Here is a 21,863-nt window from a genome sequence, read left to right as displayed (position 1 = left end):
TGTTACCATGGCATCCCCCTGTGAATCAGCAGAGATCCAGAGGCTTTCACGCTTTCTTTGTCTCCTGACTCCTGCATTCTTAGTTTATGATCTTTTTTTTCCCTTTCAGAACCACTGTAGCAGTTGGGGTGGTTTAGTAGAGGCTGGTAATGGAGGAGGTGGAGGTCAAGGAGCAGGAGGCAAGATAAGTCTTCCCCTTGAATTATGATGATGAAAGTGATGACAATGATGTGAAAGACATAGTATTTGAGGATAAGACTATACAGGTGTTCCAAGGCTGGCTCTGCTGCAACTCCTTGATTTTCATTTGCTTGCTCACTTCCAAGTGCCAGTTCCGATATTTCCGTTAGGCAGGGATTAGTTAGTGTCAGTGATTGCACTGGCTAATTCACAGAGAAATAGAGTGTGGATGAGGATGTGCCAGCTTTCCAACAGAGACTGGTGATATGGCTGGCCACAGCTTTGGAGTTATGGGACCTGGAGCACAAGACTTGGGGAATCCAATGCTTTTGTTGCTGGTTTTAATGGTAATGAGTTCCAACAGTTTTGGTAAGCACATGGAAGATTTCAGAGTGTGTAGGGAGCTACAAGAAGTAATTCTAGCATGGAAACACAGCATAAATGATTCCTGTCTCTAAATCCAGTCATAAAAGCAGTACATGGATTTTACAACCGAATGTTGCCAAAACAACAACTACTTTCTAGACCAAATAACATTGCCATTACCTTTTGAAGCTATTTTGTCATTTGTGGCTCTCCTACTCTTCTGTTGCAGTGGGAGGTGTGGGGGGTAGTGGCTCGTGGGTAGGGTGTTAATGGTGGTGGGCTGAAGGTATTTAGAAGCTGGAATATTTAACTTCACGTTCCCTTTTATAGGCTCTGATTTGTCATAATCTTAACAGTTATTACTTTGGCAATATTACAAAAGCGGGGGTGGAACATAATGTGTGGTTGGAGAATCTAGTTGTTTTTGCACCCCTAACCCCTACACCCACTGCCTCCTCCCTGCCTCGCACCCCCCCCACCCCCACCCCCACCCCCAACCGCAACCCCCACCACTTGCCTGGTATTGTTATGTCTTGTTTAGTCACAACCTGTGCTATAAGTCATATTCGAGCGCAGTGTCCTGGATCTCTATCTGATGTTTTGCTCAACTTCATTTTTGCTGATGGTCTTCTGAACAGTTGTTCAATGTGCAGGATGTAAGCAAATTATTACAGCCTTCTGGGTGTCCGTCACTCTCTGTCTGGTTTCCAAACCCTAAAATACAAAACAGCACTCAAATAGGCACATGAAGCTTGGGACTAGGATAACTTTGAACATAAGTAGTTTACCTTGTATTATCATACTAATCTTAAATAACCCAATCTTTCACATGGGGCAAGAGTGAAGATGGGATAATGAAGCTGTTGGAGCTGTCCATGGATTTTACTTATTTACCTATTGCAACTTGAATATTTTAAAAAAAATGTCAGGCAACATTGTATTGCAGTTTTCGCAGAGTGCTGTGGACCGAATTATTTCACTGTAGTTGACTTGCTTTATGGTTGAGTTCCAAAGTTTACTCCAGTGCATTCCAATCTGCACCTGGAAACTCATTTTCCTGGCTTTGTATTCAGGTTAATAGGCTAACAATTCGTGGATTTGGTGCAGGGCATTTTGGTAGCGTGCTGTCTCGGGATGCTGATGAAGACATCTTTGGACACATCCAGAAGAGAAGTTCTGCCGACAGCTGACTCCATGATTATGTCTGGAAGTAGCGTGGCATTAAGCTGAAGACTAAAGTCAAACTCTATCAGGCCATTGTCCTTACCACCCTTCTGTGTGGCGTAGGTCTTCTATAGTTCTGGAACAGTTCCACCAAAGATACCTGAGGTCCATTATGAGATTTTGATGGCAGGATAAAATCACAAAACACAAGGTCCTTCATTGTGTCGGGCTCAACAGAATGGAGGCCACCCTTCAGAAAATTCAATTTCCATGGATAAGCCACGTCTCCCACATGGATGACAGCAGAATTCCCGTGCAGATCTTCTATGGGGAACTGTCTTAGGCCAAATGTCATCAAGGTGGTCAGTACAAATGATACAAGAACTTACTTAAAAAGAGCCTTACAAATTTCTGCATTGCAAACCACCTCTTTCGCCTCTCTGGAAACAGTGTAGCCAACCAGCTCACATGGAGGCAAGCCCTGAAATTTGGTTCAGTATGTTTCGAGGACCATGTATGCCAAACTTTGCAGCATCCAGCATGCTCAGAGGGAGGTCAGAGGTGGCATAGCTGTAGAAGCTCCCCCAAGCTCCTGCATTGACAATATGAACTGCCAGTCCTGTGGACATCTATGTCAATCTTGCATGGGACCCTTCAGTCACGAGAGTACCCACAGAAGACAATGAAGTCACTTAGAGCTTGGGTATACTCGAATAATGAGGAATTTACCATCACGAGGCAGAGTATCACCAAGGCTGAAAAAAGTGAATGATATAAATCTTTGCAGAAGGCAAGGCTTTTTGCACCACTTGTACCAAATAAAAATTTGGTCTGAGTTCCGATTTTGTTGCATTCACTGTTCACTAGATTCAGTTCTAGTTCTGTGAGTGCAAATACAATCCGCTGCTTAACTCAGTTGATCCCTGCTGTACAGTAATTCTCCTCCACTAGTAAAAAATGAAAATTAATTTTCATTATTTTAAAAAGCATGGATTTTTTTTTATCATGGAATGAAGGAATGACACTTCACACTTAGATTTTTAAGAGCCTGAGAGTTTGTTCAGCAGTAATTATTGACTTAGCACTCTGTTAAAAACTTAGTTACACCTCAAATTCACCAAGGCTCAACATTTTCAACGTTCTTTAAAAAACAAAATAGGGTGCAAAAAGTTGAAGTTTGTGTCAAATCAATGATTCTGTGTTAATTGCAGCTACTAAGACTGCAGCAGCGCATCCTGTGGAGGATAATCACTGACAGCAGTTCCTGGATTTCAGCTTTTAACTGCGCCCATGTGAACTCTGGACATTGCTGTCAGTTTTACACAGTAATGATGACGACGCTAAAAGTTTTGCCATGGCTATGATTGCGATTTCTGAGCCAATTTCTGGTCATGTTCACATTGTCCTTGGTGGAAACTTGCCACATGTTAATTGGCTGCTGCATTTCCTTCATTACAAGAGTGACCGCGCTTCCAAAGTGCTTCATTGGCTGCAGAGAGCTTTGGGATATCCCAAAGTTGTGAATGGTGCTGTATGAACACGTGTTATTTGTCTCTTTTCTTCCAATGAGCTGGGTTCCATAGTACCAGCTGCCTAGCAAGTGCAAAAGCTGAAACAAGTGCAGAAAGTACTAGCGAAACACAACTTTTGTAGAGAGAACAGTTAAGTTTAAAATGTTGGGTGCCGATCCTTCTTCAAGTTTGAAAAATAAAGAGTCAAACAGGCATATTAAAACAATCAGAAAAAGAGAAGAGGATAATATGCATATAAGAACAATGTGACCGGCCAAAAAATGAGGAGTGAAATGATGTAACAGATCATCTGTGCCAAAGAGCGGATGGAAGCATCAAGATGTTCAGAGATGAATGCTGTGTGATGAGCTATGAAAGTGGGAGGCCTGGGAAATAGTGAAAAAGGAGAGCTTAAAAAAATCTGGGGTCTGATGTGACAAAAGGACTCTGGTCTGCTTCCGGTATACTCTGAACCCTCTTTCCATACTTGACCCCTACCCTAGGATGACCTACAACACCAACCAATTTCTCACCATTTCCAACCAGTAAGCTGCACCCACAGTATTCAAATGAGGCCCAGAGTCACATTTGCCTCAAGGCAGTGTAAAAAAAACGCTTGCTGTGGGTGCAGATTGCAATTGTCTCTTGAATGTTGTCTGTTCTACCTGCTGCTCTTCCAGTATAGCTACAACGCTGGCATCAACACAGAGATTGCTCAGGAGCATCCTGTCCACAAAAAGCAGAACAAATCCATCCTGGATACTTTTAGCCCCATCATGAGGTGTCATTGACAGCACTATCAAGCTGCACTTATTCAGCAATAATTGCTCACTGATGCTCAGTTTGGGTTCTGCCAGGGCCAGTCAGCTCCTGACATCATTACAGCCTTGGTTCAAACATGGACAAAAGAGCTGAACTCCCGAGGTGAGGCGAGAGTGACTGCCCTTGATATTAAGGCAGCATTTGATTGAGTGTGGCATCAAGGAGCCCTAGCAAAACTGGAGTCAATGGGAATCAGGGGAAAACCCTCCACTGGTTGAAGTCATACCTGGCACAAAGGAAGCTGGTTCTGGTTGTGGGAGGTCAATCATCTCAGTCCCAGGACATTGCTGCAGGAGCTTCTCAGGGTAATGTCCTCGGCCCAACCATCTTCAGCTGCTTCCTCAATGACCTTCCCTCCATCATAAGATCAGAAGTAGGGATGTTCACTGATGATTGCACAGTGTTCAGCAACATTTGCGACTCCTCAGATACTGAAGCAGTCCATGTGTAAAATGCAGCAAGACCTGGACAACATTCAGGTTTGGGCTGACAAGTGGCAAGTAACATTCATGCCACACAAGTGCCAGACAAAGCCCATCTCCAATAAGAGAGAATCCGACCATCTCCCCTTGACATTCAGTGGCACTACCATCGCTGAATCCCTCACTGTCAACATCCTGGAGTTTGCCATTAACCAGAAACTGAACTGGACTAGCCATATAAATACTGTGGCTACAAAGGCAGGTCAGAGACTGGAAATCCTGCAGTGAGTAACTCGCCTCCTGACTACCCAAAGCCTGTCCACTACCCACAAGGCACAAGTCAGGAGTGTGATGGACTACTCTATACTTGTCTGATAAGTGCAGCTCCAACAACACTCGAAGGTCAACATCATCCAGGACAAAGTAGCTCACTTGACTGGCACCCCATCCACTATCTTGAATATTCACTCCCTCCACCACCAATGCACAGTGGCAGCAATGTGTACCATATATAAAGTGCACTGCAAGAACTTGCCAAGGCTCCTTTCAACAGCATTTTCCGAACCCGCAATCTCTGCCATCTGGAAGGACAAGGGCAGCAGATGAATGGGAACACCGCCACCTGGAAGTTCCTCTCCAAGCCACGTGTCATCCTGACTTCACTGTCACTGGGTTAAATCCTGGAACTCCTTTGTTAATGGCACTGTGGGTGTGCCTACACCACATGGACTGCAGTAGTTGAAGATGATGACTCACTACTCCTTCTCAAGTGCTGTTAGGGATGGGCAATAAATGCTGGTCTAACCAATGACACCCACATCCCATGAACGAATAAGTAAATACTTGACTGTAAAATCTGCTCTGTCAATCATTTCTTGATTCCTCTTGCAATTTCTGCTTTATTCATATGTACATTTTTCCCTTCCCCTATTTCTGCTTGTATTAATATCATTCTCTACCTCCTATTTTTCAGTATTGATGAAGGATCTATACTCAATGCACTAAAATGTGGTCTTTCCTCAAAATCTGACAGAACGGATGTGTATTAATTCGGCATTAAGTCAATACAACTTATTTTTAATTGAATTGACCCACCATAACAAACAAGCTTGCATGTTTTTGAAAAAAAAGCTTGTGGTGTTGACATTTTTAGTTTTCCATGTATTTCAGTGAACTGTACAAGTGTTGTGATATTATCTGGCGGATAATGAGTTCTCCAAAGCCGGCTGCTACTACGTAAGTACAAAACCTGCATTGTTAAATTGGTTTACTGTTCAGATCAAATTATGCTAGGTTTGATGCTGAGAAGTCAATAACGGTGGAGTCTATCATATTAAAAATAAGTTGTTTTGATGTCTGGACTTTTTATTTTCATGAGAAAATATTTGGCTCTATGTGCTGTTAGAATTGCATAAGACCTACAAAAGCAGTTAAAATTGGCAGAAAACACCTGTAACATACATTCTCCATAAAATATGCCATGTAATATTTCTTTATTTTAAAGTTTCTTTGACTATTAGCAGAACTGGAAAATCAAGCAAACCCATTAGCTGTTTTGAAATTCATATTGCCCGGACTCAGAAGGACGATCACCAAGAAATGTTATTGAAGACGTTATTATGTGTTTAAGTATGAGGATTTTTCAGATGAAGCAGGTGTTACACAGTTCTTGTTGTTACTAAAGACTGGAGTCAAGGTTCTTAGACTGAAGTAATACAGCAAGTCCTTACTTTAAGTCACCTTGTTTAAAGTTGTTTTGCTTTAAAGTTTTGTTCTTTGGGGCTTTTTTTCAATTGTCGTTGCCACTTTCAGTTTTACGCCATCTGCACTCTGGCCCCGCCCTCACCCTCCCACCCCATGCTGAACTTTGGGCCAACCACTGCCATGTTCTAATGCTGGAGCCCCCGCCGCATCCACCAGAGGCCATGGCTGTGGGGACAGAGCGAGGCCCAAGATCCAGGAGCTCTGGGCAGGGACTGAAAGCTGCTGGCTGCCAATCTGGGTGAAGTGTGAGTAACCTGGGATGCAGGGAGGGAGCGAGGCCTGTGGCTCCATTCACCCCACCTCCCTCTGCAGGCTCTTCCCACCTGCCCCCCCACCGGCTCCTTCCCTGGCCACCGGGGTCCAGCCTTGGCCCTCCAAGGCTCCCCCTAGCTCCATCAGCAGTCCCCCCACCTGCTCCCCCTCCCCAATTCCATCCACCGCACCCTCAGGACAGGGGCTCGGCCCCTCCAAACTATCAGGAAGAGATCCAGGCTTTGGAAAGAGAGACAGAATAGGAAAGAAGAGGGAGAGAGAGTGGAAAAGGAAAGCAAACAAAAAGTTGAGCTGAATTTCAGGAGTGCTGTGGGTGTGCTACTCAGGACTACTTTGGGTGATTTAGCGTTATCTAATTTGAACGTATACACCATTTCTGCTACATTCAGTGACTTATTGTACTTTGCAAGTTATTCCAGCTAGTAATGCCTGTATGGTACAGTATTTCAACTTGTACATTAGTTTCTCTGGGCAAGAAATGTCTGAAGGAATCTAACTCCAGCTTTGACATTGATTCCTATGGAAACCAATGATTTACTTAGGGCAGAATTTTGCCCTTGGGGAGGGGAGAGGCGTTCAAAAAGCTGCCTGCCGCCCGTGATCGGCACCTGGCCATGATTTTTGGCCTGCCCAGCGTGAAACGCAAGCAGCAGCGCTGAGTGCTGCCTGTGCTGGGGACAGGGTGGTGGGAGGATGGAGTGCGAGTGGGCAGGGCACAAACTTGGCTCATGTGCGCGAGCGAGCGCTTCATAATTTCCCTGAGGCATGGAGCTGTCCCAGGGAGATGAAGAGATATATAAAACAATAAAAATGTAATGAAACATGTCCCTTCATGTGACTCTGCCACATGAGCAGGGACGTTATTAATGAAAAGTTAAAGTTTTTATATTATTTGCTTTTGGAAACCTCAACCCGCCCGTGGGTGAGGTTTCCAAAACAATGCAAAGGCCGCTTGGCCTTTCACTTACCCGCCAACCGTCAGGTTGGATCGGCAGCAAAAGTTTATATTTAACTGATTACTTAACTGCCTTTACAGGCTTTTTAATTTTCAGCAGGCCGCTGCCAGCTCCGGCCTGCGCACGCACCCTCCCACCGAACTATCGCGTGACTGCGCGTTGACATCGGAACGTTCAGGCTCGAGCAGGGCTGGCGCACATCCGCCTGCTGAGTGTAAATTTCTGCCCTTAAAGTTGTTTCACTTAAAGGCGTGATTTTCAGGAGCGCAACCACAACTTTAAATGAGGACATACTGTAATTAAAAGGGCGTTACATTATATTGGTTATTCCCTGCCAACATGACAGTCCTTTAGCCAGGTATTTCTGAAATAACAGTTACAAGGAAAACATAGTTTAACAGATTTTCTCACTGCTTAAAAATCACTGTGATTAACGAATGTCTGTCACTCTGCTAGCATGTAGTTATAAATATGGAAATTACTCTGAAGATATGTTGGGGTGGTAATGGAAACATGGAAACACGTTGAAAATGTTTTTTTTTTGTCTTGGAGCACTTGGTTTCAGTTTATGAAACAATCACTTTATAGTAAGCATGATCTCAATGCCAAGTTAAATAATATTTTTGTTTTGAAAAGTGATTTAAAATGTAAGAACTGGAGAGTTTTCAATAATCGCTCCAGCATGTCTTAAGTGCTAGTTTGGCCTACTTTAGGGGGAGAGAGCCGTTTTCCTCTGAGTGGACTGCTGGAGTTGATGAAGTAAAATTGTTAACTTAATGATTCTAAAAGTTGCAATGCACATTTATATTGATTCTGTTTGAAAGACAGCCTCAACATGGTGAGTCCAAAAAGAATGATATTTTACTTTTGTTAGCTTTGTTACCTCTCGGGCCTCCAAAGCTCCTCAGTCTGTGAAGTGCTCCTGTTGGTGCACTATGGTATTTTAACTGTGCAGTTGAGTATACAGAAGCCAAAGGCAATAAAGAGAATGATTTATTAACATAATTGGTCAAAAAAAAGCTCTCTTGAGATATCACAGACGTCCTCGACAATTGCTGCTCCCTCTTGATCTTTTTTTGGTCTTGATCTTTTTTTGTCTGGATCTGTTTATGCTGTAAATAACCTCTCTTTTTGTCCTTTCTCATGGTAAACCTCATCAATCCTATGGTGAATCCCCTACTTCATCATAGGCCCTCAGTTGAATTTACTGGGGCTTGCACTGGTGAAGCTGGGAGCCTTTATAAAGATCACTCATAAATACCAAATAAACATGTAGTTTGGGTAGCAGAGCCATCTGCACTCAAAGTTCTAGAAAAATAAGCTGTTGAATCCTTTTTTGTGTTCAGAAGCAACTGTAACACAGTTGCATCAACACAGTTGATTTTCTGTCATATTTCATGTAATCTGGCCATAACAAACCAGCATTATCATATGTACTTAACTTGTTTAATGATATATCATTAGATTTTTTCTCAATGCAAAATCTGGCAAAACACTGCAGCTGCTGGAAATCTGAAATGTAACACAGAAAATGTTGGAGCACTGAGCAGGTCAGGCAGCATCTGTGGAGAGGTTAGGATACCAGGTCAGCAATTGTTTTTTTCAGAACCATGTTTTATGTATCATCTTTTATGTAGCAGGACATCCCAAAGGACTTCAAGGAAGCAACAAGGAATGGGCTCCAAGTAGCTATAGGAAGTCAAGCGAGGTGACCAATGGCTTGGTCAGAACAATGGGTTTTCAGAGGTATTTAAAGGCAGAGAGAGAAGTAGAGAGGCAGAAGGACTTAGGAATGAAGTTGCAGAAAATGGGACTAAGACAGTTGAAGACAATGCCACTAATAGTGGAGTGGAAGGGGCATGGAATTCCCAGAAGTTCAGAATTAGAGGGCTGATGCAGAGGAAAGTTGGAGTCAGGCCATGGGAAAATTTTACGATGAAGATAAGTATTTTAAAATTTGGATTTTGTGGGACAGAGAACAGTGTGGTTCAGTGAGGACAGGGTGAATGAGCAATGAAGCAAAACAAGATGTCATTGCTAGTTTTAATTCCTTTTCCTTGGTAGTCACAGATATTGCGCCTGTAACAGAGATTTCACAATTTTAACAGCATATTTATGTACATTTTAAAGTACTCCACATGCAAAGCAGTGCAGGAAACTTTAACTTTCCCTATTGGACAGAAATAGAGTGGCTCCATTCCTGCTTATTTCCGATTTTAACACTGCTGGTTTCTCTGGAGGAGGAGGTGCCCGTTAAACGCATGCAGAAGCTTTGTTCTTAAATGCTAATCAGAATCCCAAGATGTACTTAGCCACTGTAGCTTTCTCACCAGGCTGAAGCAAGTCAGCAGCTGGAGGGAATGACAAAAATCCAAGGTAAGTGTTAAACTTTGCTTTGTGGGGAAAAGGCCTGGATTCTCCCTCATGAGATCATTCATAAAACACCTCTTCATCCCTGCCACTTAGCTGTGAACTGACAGGGTGCATAGGGCTGCCTGACCTTTGACTGCCTTCATTTTAAATTTTCATTGCTGTTTTCAAATCCCTTCTTGGCTTTGCCCCTACCCATCTCTATAACCTCCTACGGCCCCACAAGCCTCAGATATCAGTGCTTCTCTAATTCTGGCCTCTGAGCATGTTAATTTTAATCATTTCACTATTGGTGGCCATGCCTTCAGTTGCCTAGGCCCCAAAATTTGGAATACCCTCCCTTCACCTCGTTTTCTGTAATTAAGATATTCCTTAAAACCTATCTCTTTGACCAGACGTTTGGACATCTGACCTAATATCTCCTTATGTGGCTCAGTGTCATATTTTGTTTTATAATGCTCTTGTGTAGTGCCTTGAGTTATTTCATTATATTAAAGGTGCTATTTTTATGTGTATATATATATATATATATATATATATATTAGTTGTTGCTGCCAACAGCTACTTTGCACCCATATCCAACTTGTTCCAGATGGAGAGTTAAGAGGAGTATTTAAATGAGGGAGTTAAAATACCCTGTGCCTGAAACTTAAGTCAGTAAGTGCATTTCACACACACTCTACTCCGCACCTGCCTGAAATTTCCTCCAGGTCAGAATTGATCTCTGGCTGGAGGTGGTGTCCCTGCCCTTCCCCTGGGACAAAAGTCAGGGGCAATCCCACCTCTGCTAGGCTGGCTTGCCCTGCCGCCATTTAATAGTTGTCGGGCCATTAGTTGGCTTGAGGTAAGTGTTGCACCCCCATGGGCCGTTAATTGGCTCCCGCCTTAAGGGCCTTAATTAGCCCATGGACGAGCTGGCCACCCGACACCTCCCTGCCACTGGTAAAGTCTCAGCAGACGTGGGCAGGTATGTGCCATTGCCATGGTGCCCAATTTTACAATCCCACCTCCCCCGACCTGCCATCCCACCCTCGGGGCAGGAAATTCCATTCCCAATTACATTGCACCCCTTTATGACAGGTGGATGCTGAGCAGAGAGTTTGGGAAGGGCTGATGGACAGAATTTGGGTTTGATTCAAATCAAAGGAGCAAGGAAATGAAAATTCCATCGGATATAGGCTTTTGGCTGAAGGTATGGCTTCTGGCAGTAGATTAGAGGTGCAGTATCGAGAATCAGACGAACAATAGTTACAACTGGAAGGTGCGACTGGAAAGGATTTTATAATGTGACGTTGAAGGTCTTGCTGTTGGGTCACTGGTGCAATGTTGCTGAATCTGGTTGCAGTTTAGGATTTTGCTTTTCATCCATTGATAACTTTACAAACCCATTAACTTTATACTAGTATTTAATTGTGGTATGTTTTGTGTGTCTGCTTGCATCAACTTCTTGCATATCATATTAGGAGTGAAGTCCATAAACCCGGCTGACTCTCCTATGTAGTCTTGAGGAAACGTTGCACTGTTGGAAAGCCGCCCTTCAGATGAGATGTTAGACTGAGGCTCTAAATTTGATGAAGTTCTGTTTGTATTGTTTTATCCCTCTATGCTTGCAATCTGATATATAACTGCTCGGTATGATAAGATGACTTCATGTGGTAACAGCTTTCCCACCTTCCTTCCTTCTTTGGTTTTTTTCCCATGTTACCATAATGCTGGTTGACCATCTTCATGTTAACCATAACTTTTCTTTTGATTTGGCGAGTGGTTTTACAGGCGGATTCCCTTCCTGCCGCCAAACCTTTCCATTTATCCAGGCTGGGACCGACACCGATACACGCTAGCTGGCCGGTATCAGCTTTCCCACATCACCAGCAAACTCATGTGTTTTAAAATATATTAGGCTTAACATTAGTAATTATGAAATAAGCTCTTAAAATGATGCATTTTTGCAGCTCTGGGCAATTTGTGCCTAACTTTCACAAAGAATGCAAAGTTAGGTAGAAATTAGAGTATAGAAATATGCTATTTGGCTCTTCTGACAGAAATGCAGGAGGCAGTGCAACTTCTTGTAATCTGTTTCTCTGAGGCAGCAAATGCCTTTGGTCTTAATATTAGCCTAAATGAAACAGAAGTGCTGCACCAACCATGGCCCTGAGGAAATTAAAATCCACCACGGATTAGCATTGACTGCCGCAATGTCTATGCAGTAGAACAGTTTACCCAGTTGAGGTAGCATTATCACAAATGTTGCCATTGTCAACAAGGACAAGCAACAATTGACTCTCCAAGGCTGATAGCTCCTTTGGCTGCTTCTCTAAGCGTATCTGGCGAACCCATTCACTTTGCATCGCTACCAAAATGTAAGAATACAGAATGATTGTCATCATCACCCATTTGGTGCATGGATCAGAATCATGGGTTCTGTACAGAAAAGAAATGTGACTGCTGGTGCGCTTGCATCAGCGATGTCTTCGATCCGTCATAACCATCAGGTGGCAGGACTATGTCACAAACAATTAAGTCCTTAACAGAGCCAGTTCTGTTGGGTAGGACATGTGTCATGTATGGAGGATTCAGAATGCCAAAAGCAGCAGTTTATGGTGAATCATACTCTGGTAAGCAAGACTGAGATGCCCTTTGCAAACACTTCAAAGACCAGCTGAAAAGATAGCCCTCTCTGGCTAACACTGATCAACAGGTGCCATCTGTGACATCTTTTGATGATCTGCTTCTATCACTGCTTTTGCCTACAACCACACCACCCCCCTCCTTCTCTATCCACCCTCCCCCTCCCCCCCGCTCCCGCCCCCACCACCACCTTAAACCAGCTTATATTTCAACCCTCCCTGGGATTCACCTAGTTCTGTCGAAGGGTCATGAGGACTCGAAACGTCAACTCTTTTCTTCTCTGCCAGACCTGCTGAATTTTTCCAGGTAATTCTGTTTTTGTTTTGGATTTCCAGCATCTGCAGTTTTTTGTTTTTATCACTGATCAACAGGTGTTGGGAGCAGGAGGCTGCCGACAGAGACGGTTGATGCACAACACCAGGAAAACAATCTACAAGTTTGAAACAAACGGACATGAGGCCACTGAAGAAGGGCGCAGACAATGGAAGGAATCTGCTTATACCAGAGGACGTCCCCAAATAGGAGCTCCTGTGTCCCAACTGTTAAAGATCCTGCAGAACAAGAAATGGCCCCTTCCATCACCGTTGATCATCCAGCCACCAGAGACAACCCTTCCCATGGTCTTCACCTGTGAAGGATCTGTCAACACCATTAGAGCGCTGAAACATGCTATTTGGCCAATCAATTCACGTTTGCATTTATCTTTTACTTAAGCAATAGATCTGAACCAGTGTACCCACCCCGTTCCTGTATGTTTTTATTCCCTTTTCCTTCAACCATCTGGATCTGTGTTATCTCTTCCAGATCCTCCTGCTCACTAACATCTTAAAATATACCTCCTGAATTACTTACTGAGCAAATATATCTGGGTGTTTGGATTGGGAAGGTACCATAACAGAGTCGATGAATTCGGTGGGAATGGTGCTGACAGGTTGCTCGTCAGATCCTGTTTCTGTAAAAGACCAATATCTATGAGAGACGCAAAGGCCACTCATTGCTTTTACCTTAGAATGATAGTTTACCTTTCAATTAATCAGATTGTCTGAAAATGGAAACACTTGCAGTATTATAGGTGATCCATTCCGTTATCAACTGAACCTGACAGCTCTCCTCCAAACTTGACATCTCCTACTGCCTCCCTGGTGTGTTTGCTGCAGCGTTGTAAAGCTTCCTTCTCATTCTTACAAAAGTTTTCCCATTTCCACCCACAGCACTTCATTGACACTTATTGTGGGTGACCTTTTCCTTTTATAGAGAACATGAAGAAAGTGAAAACCTTGGGATGAGTACAAAATGGAACATCACCAAGGTGTCTGCGGACATTCCATTGTAATCATGCTTTCAGGTGCAAACTATGTGGTAATTGCTTCGCTTTTCACCCACTGCAAAGTGCATCTGAGTCTTGCTTACCAGAGCATGATTCACTATAAAACACTGCTTTTGGCATTCTGAATCCTCCATGCACAATTCTTGTTTTCAGGAAGTGGAATAGGGAACATTAGATGGATAGGAAAGGAACGTGCTGCTTGAAAGACAGATATTTTGTGCACATTAAATGTCTTATTCTTTTCTTCATCCATCGCCACATAGGATAAGTGGTGTGGAGCTGAGTTCTGTTTTCAGCATTACTGCATAGGTACTCTGATGTTCACTGACTTTAGTGGGGTAATTTATAGCAATTTCAGGATGATTTCCCCTGAACCTTATCTGCTCAAAAGACAACAATTCCAGCTTCTCTAGTCTTGCCACATAACCAAAGTCCCTCATCCTTGGTATCAATCGAGTAAATGTTCTCTGTTCTCCAAAGCATTGAATTGCTTTCTAAAATGTGGTGCCCAGAATTGGATACAATGGGTAGGATTTAGTTGAGGTAACAGAGGTCCCGCACACCGGTTGGAGAGCCTGTGGGAGCTCGGCATCACCTTTCCACGTAGAATCACAGAATCTTTACAGTGCAGAAGAAGGCCATTCAGCCCATCGCGTCTGCACTAGCTCTCTGAAAGAGCATTCCACCTAGTCCCACTCCCCTGCTTTACCCCCGTAACCTTGCACATTATTTCTTTTCAGGTAGCAATCCGATTCCTCTTTGAATGACTCAATCGAACCTGCCTCCACCACCCTTTCAAGAAGTCTGTTCCAGACTCCAACCACCCTCTGTGTAAAAATATTTTTCCTCACATGGCGTTTACTCCTTTTGCCAATTATTTTGAATCTATGCTCTCTCGTTCTTGAGAGTACATACTTGGACAGCGTCAGGGCTCCCACACGACCAGGTCCTCAGTCAGACAGAGATTCCATCCCTGAGAGCAGCTGTTCAATCTGAGGCTGGTTGCCCTTCACTGCCAGCAATGCACTGAGGCCTTCACCAGGGATTGATCCCTGGAAACAGGCGAGCGGGACAGAATGGGGGGTAGCAGAGCGGAGGTTGTTGGCGAGAGCGGGCGGTGGTGGGGGTTGGATGCAAGGGCAAGGGTGTGGCTTTTAGCGCCATCCCCACCCAACCCCACCCCTTCCCAATGCCGGGTCCTTTGATCTGGCACTGAGTGCCTGTGAAAGAGGGACCCTTCCTAGATGGCCGCATGCACACCCAACAGGATTTGCTGGGGGGCTTTCGGGAGGCGCGAGAGACCCATTAAATCCCTGAGCCACTATTAAACTCGGGGATAGTTAGACTCGAGGATGATTGCTCTCAAGTGCATCATTAATGAATCTAATTGACATTCCGCCACCAGCGTCGGGTACTTCCCTCTCCCCACTAAATGCCGGGCAGTTTCTCCATCACCAGGAATTTACATGGGGCCACCTGTCATTTCCCGGCTAGCCACCCCCGCTTCAGCGGGGTCCATCAAATTCTACCCAGTACTTCAGCTGAGGCCTAACCTTTATAACCTTGCAGCATCATTTTCTTGCGCTTAGGCTGTATGGACAGAATGTTTCCCTCGCCGGGTGGGTTCGGCAGGAGCGGGCAGGGGCAGCTGGGAAGCTGACCGCTGCCCGCGATCAACTCCGCTCTGCGATTTCACGTGTGGGGTGGGGTGGGGGGGGGGCGCAAGTAAGGCCCTCCCTGCATGGATTGCGAGCGGCAGCTACCTGTGCGGGCTGGGGGAGGAGGGAGAGCGGGCCTGGCACACAGTTCGAGCATGAACGAGCGCTTCCATCTCCCCGAGGCAGCTCTGTGCCTTAGGGAGATTGAAGCACTTTTTAAAAAAAGCTAATAAAGATAGCAAAAATTTTTTAAAGACATGTCCCCTAATATGTCACATGAGCTGGGACATGTTTTTAATTCAAAAATAAAATTTTTAGTCGGTGCTCATTTGCTTTAGGAAACCTCATCCTGCTCGTGGATGAGGTTTCCGAAAAACTGTAAAGGTTGCATGCCTTTTCGCCTGCCCGCCAACTGTAAGGTTGGACGGGCAGTGTTACTTTGATTTTAATTAGCTTGTTAATGGCCTTAATAGGCCTTTCAATTATTGGCGGGCACGCAGCCGACTCTCGCTCGCCCGCTGAATGAAATATCGCACGAGTGCACAATGACGTTGGGAATGCACGCCTGATGCCATCGTGCGTCAGATTATACTCGGGCGTGTCGGGCATGCACACTGAACATAAAACTCTGCCCTATGCATCTATTTATAAAGCCATTTGCTTTCTGAACGGCCATATCAACTTGTCCTGCCTTCAAAGTTGTTCGTTCCAAACAGGTCCACGGCACATCAATGTTTCAATTCTGGTGTACTTTGGACACATCATGTGATGAGCAATGAAACTGAGAATAAATTATACAGGTTGATACATGGTATTACAGAATTAACTGGCCAGACTTGCTTTCGAACTCATTCATTCCCAGGTGTAAGATTTACCTAGGTTCAGGGGCCACAGATACCCAAATAGGTAGTCAACTAGTCATAAGTAATTTTAATATTGACTTAATTTTGAGTTCAACAATTTCAGATCATGAACTCTCTCCTCCATCCCCACCCCCTTTCCGATCCCCCTTTTTCCAATATTTATAATTTTTTTTTACACTATATTTTTTTCTTTTCCCTCCTGTTTTTAAATTTATTTCGATCTATTGTTTCATCTCCACCTTTTAGCCATTTAGATCCCTTTCCCCCCCACCCCACCCGCACTAGGGCCGTCTGCCACTAGCTTGCTTCCCTTAATGTCCCCATTAGCACATCTTTTAGATAATATCGCCACCATCAACACCCCTTTGTCCTTTTGTCTATGACATCTTTGGCAATCTCTTCTTGGCCTCCACCTATAACTGGCCCTCTATCGAGCTCTCCTGTCCCACCACCACCACCACCACCCCCCAACCAGTGTATATTTCATCTCATTTCTATATGTCTTAGTTCTGATGAAGGGTCAAACGGACTCGAAACATCAACTGTATCCCTCTCCGCAGATGCTGTCAGACCTGCTGAGTTTTTCCAGGTATTTTTGTTTTTGTTATAAGTAATTTTAAGATGGTTTGTTAAACAACAGTTTAGATATGATATATTAATTAACTAGACAGAAAAAGTATCTGACTGATAACAGCATTCCGCTCTCCAGTCGAAGCGTTAGGAACCTGTTCCCTTGATCTTCCTCCTGCTCCTCTGGTCCATCTTCTACCTGAAGAAGGCAGCTGCCCAACGAGCGCTACCACTTCACCAGCACCTCAACCCTTCATCAGCATGACACCAATGTATATTTCCTTTTTTTTTGGGAGGGCTGGTAGCTTACCAACTACCAATTGTCTATCTAACTATTCTGACCAGGGAATACAAGACCAGTACTCACACCCCTTGTGCATCACCCTGTCCGAGGTCAGCTTTTTCAACTACATCTTGCTGAGGTCATATCCTGGCCCTTTCCGAGCACTTGCATAGATAAGGGGTTGTATAAAATGCCATTACACTAGCTTGGGAATGTCAACATGGCAGCCTGAAATAAGACTGTTTAGAAATCCTCTTTCCAGACAGTCAATCAGTACTGCTTATCTAATCCCATAAGATGCAGAAAATACCCACTTATTAAAGACCCTAGTTTCTTACACTTGCCCCCACTTTGAGAAGGAAATATCCTTATTGATTTCTCATAACTAATTTTTAGGTAACGTAGTTATTTCTAAAATGCAAGCTGTTTCCCTAACTTCTTGATCGCATATCACAGGTAACATACTAAAGCTACTAGAATTATCTGATTACTTGGTTTGGCACACCCCGCCTGCAGATCTTGCATTTCCCCACTTTGGAGGGGGAAATATCTTTAGGGTGGGATTTCCTGGGCCCACTGCTGTCAGGGTCGTGCGGTCCTGCTGAAAGTCAATAGCCTTTTGGCTGACCCGTCACATCCACTGCAGTGGGTCTTGCCATGGCAGGACAGAAAATCCCGGCCTAACCTTTTGCAGGAATGCTGCTAATTTTCAGGCTCTTAGCATATAACTACATATAATTAAAGCAATAGATTATGCATGGACTTAAAAGATTCTCCAGCTCTCCATTCATCTGTACCATCTTGTGGCTAATTCTTATTAAGCATTATTTCTCCCGAGCCTTCATTTGTCCCCATCTAAAAGTTCCTTTTATGTTTTCTTTAATTTGACTCTAAGATGTTAATGGTCAGAGGGAGTAAAATTAATTGTCTTAAAGTCAGTTTCTCACTGGAGCTTGAGCCATTGCCTTGATCATTTAAAAATGCTTCCTTACTCTTCAGGCCACATTAACCATTTCATAACTTGCTATTTGTCAAGTAGCTGAGCAAGCCTGAAACCCGTTCTTCTGTGCAGCTGCATCATGTGCTCTCGCATGTTAGCTAGTTCACAAGTTACGGATCACTTCTGTGCACTCACTTTGTTGTCCTAGTTCCTTCTTTAATCCACTGTTGGAATTTCACTTTTGTTTGTCATCTCCACACGTTGCTCTATCTGTTGGATGTGGTCTCTCGTGATTCTCTTTTTACCAAATTTTCTTTTAGGGCAGTGTTCCTTCCGCTACACGCCACTTCATCATGCTTGGTGGTAATCTCTCTGCCCTCTCCCACAAGCACTTGTTTTGTATTTGTGGAAGGATTATCAGGTCTGTAGAGATCATGCTGTGTATTTTGCCAATCAACTTCATCATCTGGGATTTCACTGTCTTTAAAAGAATGCACCATCTGATAATTTTTCCTGACTTTCTAGTAATCTTCTCAAAAGATCAAAGGGGGTTTAAGACACAAGTATCGCCAAGATTATTCATCTCATCTATACTTTCCTTTCACTATCGGAGTCACAGAATCTCACAGTGCAGAAGAGGCCCTTCGGCCCATCAAGTCTGCACAGACACGTGAGAAACATGTGACCTACCTACCTAATCCCATTTACCAGCACTTGGCCCATGGCCTTGAATGTTATGACGTGCCAAGCGCTCATCCAGGTACTTTTTAAAGGATGTGAGGCAACCCGCCTCTACCACCCACCCAGGCAGCGCATTCCAGACCGTCACCACCCTCTGGGTAAAAAAATTTTTCCTCATGTCCCCCCTAAACCTCCTGCCCCTTACCTTGAACTTGTGTCCCCTCGTGACTGACCCTTCAACTAAGGAGAACAGTTGCTCCCTATATACCCTGTCCATGTCCCTCATAATCTTGTACACACCTCAGTCAGGTCGCCCCTCTGTCTTCTCTGCTCCAACGAAAAGAACCCAAGTCTATTCAACCTTTCTTCATAACTTAAATGTTTCATCCCAGGCAACATCCTGGTGAATCTCCTCTGCACCCCCTCCAGTGCAATCACATTCTTCCTATAATGTGACAACCGGAAATGCACACACTACTCCAGCTGTGGCCTCACCAAGGTTCGATACAACTCCAACATGAGCCCCCCTATTTTTGTAATCTATGCCTCGATTGATAAAGGCAAGTGTCCCATATGCCTTTTTCACCACCCCACTAACATGCCCCTCTGTCTTCAGAGATCTCTGGTCACACACGCCAAGGTCCCTTTGTTCCTCAGAACTTCCTAGTGCCATGCCGTTCATTTAAATACTTCCTTGTCAAATTACTCCTTCCAAAGTGTATCACCTCACACTTTTCAGGGTTAAATTCCACTAGAACATACAATTTACGTAATCCATTGAACTACATTGAACTACACCCAAGGTGAGTTATTCCAATTCCCATTTGGTGTTGTGCCCCTTTTCCCTAACTCTATCTCTCATTCTAAGTGGGACATTCCATTAATTGCCATCGTATCTCTTTCAGGAGTTCCGGAGAAACCTTGTTATGAAAACATGTCATTGGACTATGTCTTTAAAACAGAAATTAAATATCCCCACTTGATTTCAGGCATTTTGCTTGTTTGTTCTTGCACTGAAACAACATTTTACTTTCTCAAAAGTAACCCACTAGGTCAGGCTTCTCCAAGGGCTGGCCCGCTGCAGATGTGGCAGAGACCTGATATAGCTTGTGTGGGTGTGTGGGTGTGTGTGTGGGTGTGTGTGTGTGTGTGTGGGTCTGGGCGGTTTCCACAGGCTGACAGATGGGCATAAGGTCTGGGCTGCACCATTGCACTACATTGACTCCTTGTGGCAGGCAAGAATAAGGGCAGAGGTAAATCGATAAATTATTTCCATTCCTTTGAGCCTGTTTCCGTTTCTTCCCAAAAATTTAAAATGTGACTCCACCCCCTGCCCCCAGTGAAAATGTTAGACAAGTCTGCACTAGATTGGACCTGATTTATTTTAAATTATCTCAGTAAAATAGCAGTGTTGTTGGCTGACAGATTTTGTTGGGTGTTCAATTTATGTCTTCCATTATTTAACTTTAGATACTGAGAAACCACCTGGACAGTTTTTCTATTAGATTTTTTTTTTAAATTAAAATTTGTTTATTCCCTTAAATGTCAGGTAAATTTCCCTTTGAATGCTCTGAGATGGCTTGAATGCTAACTCATGTCCAGTTATTTATCAATTCCAATTTCAGAAACAGACATGGTGGTTTTAAATTGTGGTTTTACATGAGAGACAAGAGCCTTTGCCATCAGTTTAGAAGTGATTTCCACATTTCCCAGACCCAAACGCTTTGGGAAGAATTTTCTCCCCATCGGGCCGGCTGTTCGGGAGTGGGGCTGATCACCGCCTGCGATTGGACGCGCGCTGCCATTTTACGTGGGTGGGCCAATTCAGGCCAATAAGCTCAGCGCTATCTGTGCGGGAGGAGGGAGAGTCGGGGCCTGCGTTTTTTCGTGCACGCGCGCGAAAGAGCACAGTAATCTCCGAGGCAGCTCCACGCCTCGGGGGAGATTAAATTTCATAATGAGACCTTTTAATAAAGAGGGTTAAAAAAAATGCACATGTCCCCTCTTGTGACAGTGTCACATGAGCTGGGACAACTTCATGAAATGGATTAAAAACATTTATTAATTTAACAAACCCTTCACGAAACCTCATCCCCCTGCACCACCCCCCCCCCCCCCCCCCCGTGGATGAGGTTTCATGAAAAATGCCAAGGCCACCTGGGCTCTTTGCCTGCCAACCCCCCCCCCCCCCCAAACCTTAAGGTTGGACGGGCAGCCCTGTCCAATTGGTTAATTAGTCTTTTAATGGCCTTAACAGGCCCGCCTAATGGAAGATCGGAATGACACACGGTGACGTTGGGATGCACGCCCGATGTCACCGTGTATCATATTACACGTCGGCTTGCGGGGCCCACTCCCACACACCGAACAGAAGATGCTGCCCTTTGTCTCGAAAGATAACAAGTAATAACAAATGTCCTGAATGGTTAAGGCCCAAGTCTCTGAAGGGTAAAGTCTTTTTGTTGTGCTTTAATTTTCAAAACTGCTGAGTTCACTCGGAACTGGAAACCATCAACACCTGTTTTTTTTTAAAAAAAACACAAAACAATCCATTGTGCCTCTGGCCAAGAGCCCCATGGGTTAATATGTCCAATCGTAATCTGTAAATTTAGAAACATCAAATCTTAATATTGCCCAATGTGCATCCGAAGATTGTGAGATGAATTTTTAAAATAAGAAGCAGCTGTCAGCAATAAGAGTTAACTCCGGCTTGTTTCAGGGGGTTGGGTGGGGAGAGTGGAGAAAACTGCACACGATTGCGTCTATTTGCATAATTTAAGCGCAAAAAAAGTAATCTCGATTTTTAATTTACTCTGTTAAATTCTTTTCCTCAACTTTCCCCAAATTTTAGATTAAATTCCAATCTTTTCAAAACGTTTCAGCATTTCGTAAGATGTTTATCACCCAACGGGTGGAATTCTCCCAAAATGAAACTAAGTGCGGTGGCGGGCAGTCTCGACAGTGCCCAGACCGCCGTCCGTAATGGCAGCAACTCGCACCTGATTCTGCGCTTCGAGCCTCATTAATTATGCAGAGGCATAATTTGCTCTGAATCAACTGGCAGGTTGTGAGCTGATTCGTCTGC

At 44.1% G+C, this 21,863-nt stretch overlaps 1 protein-coding gene across 10 annotated transcripts in view; it reads left to right on the top strand.

The window, feature by feature from the left end:
• asxl2 (ASXL transcriptional regulator 2) overlaps window positions 1–21,863 on the top strand; it is a 319,202-nt gene that overhangs the window by 74,079 nt on the left and 223,260 nt on the right. Inside the window, exon 2 of one of the 10 annotated variants that reach the window (XM_041187681.1) lies at window positions 5,636–5,701. The exons of the other annotated variants lie outside the window; for them this stretch is intronic. The gene's annotated coding sequence lies outside the window, so the exon portion shown is untranslated. The remainder of the gene's footprint in view (window positions 1–5,635; window positions 5,702–21,863) is intronic. 10 annotated transcript variants of the gene reach the window in all.

This window comes from Carcharodon carcharias, chromosome 5, assembly GCF_017639515.1.
Source record: "Carcharodon carcharias isolate sCarCar2 chromosome 5, sCarCar2.pri, whole genome shotgun sequence".
Lineage (NCBI taxonomy): Eukaryota > Metazoa > Chordata > Chondrichthyes > Lamniformes > Lamnidae > Carcharodon > Carcharodon carcharias.
The sequence above is the reverse complement of the archived record's forward strand: the minus strand, read 5'-3'. Positions and strand labels throughout refer to the sequence as shown.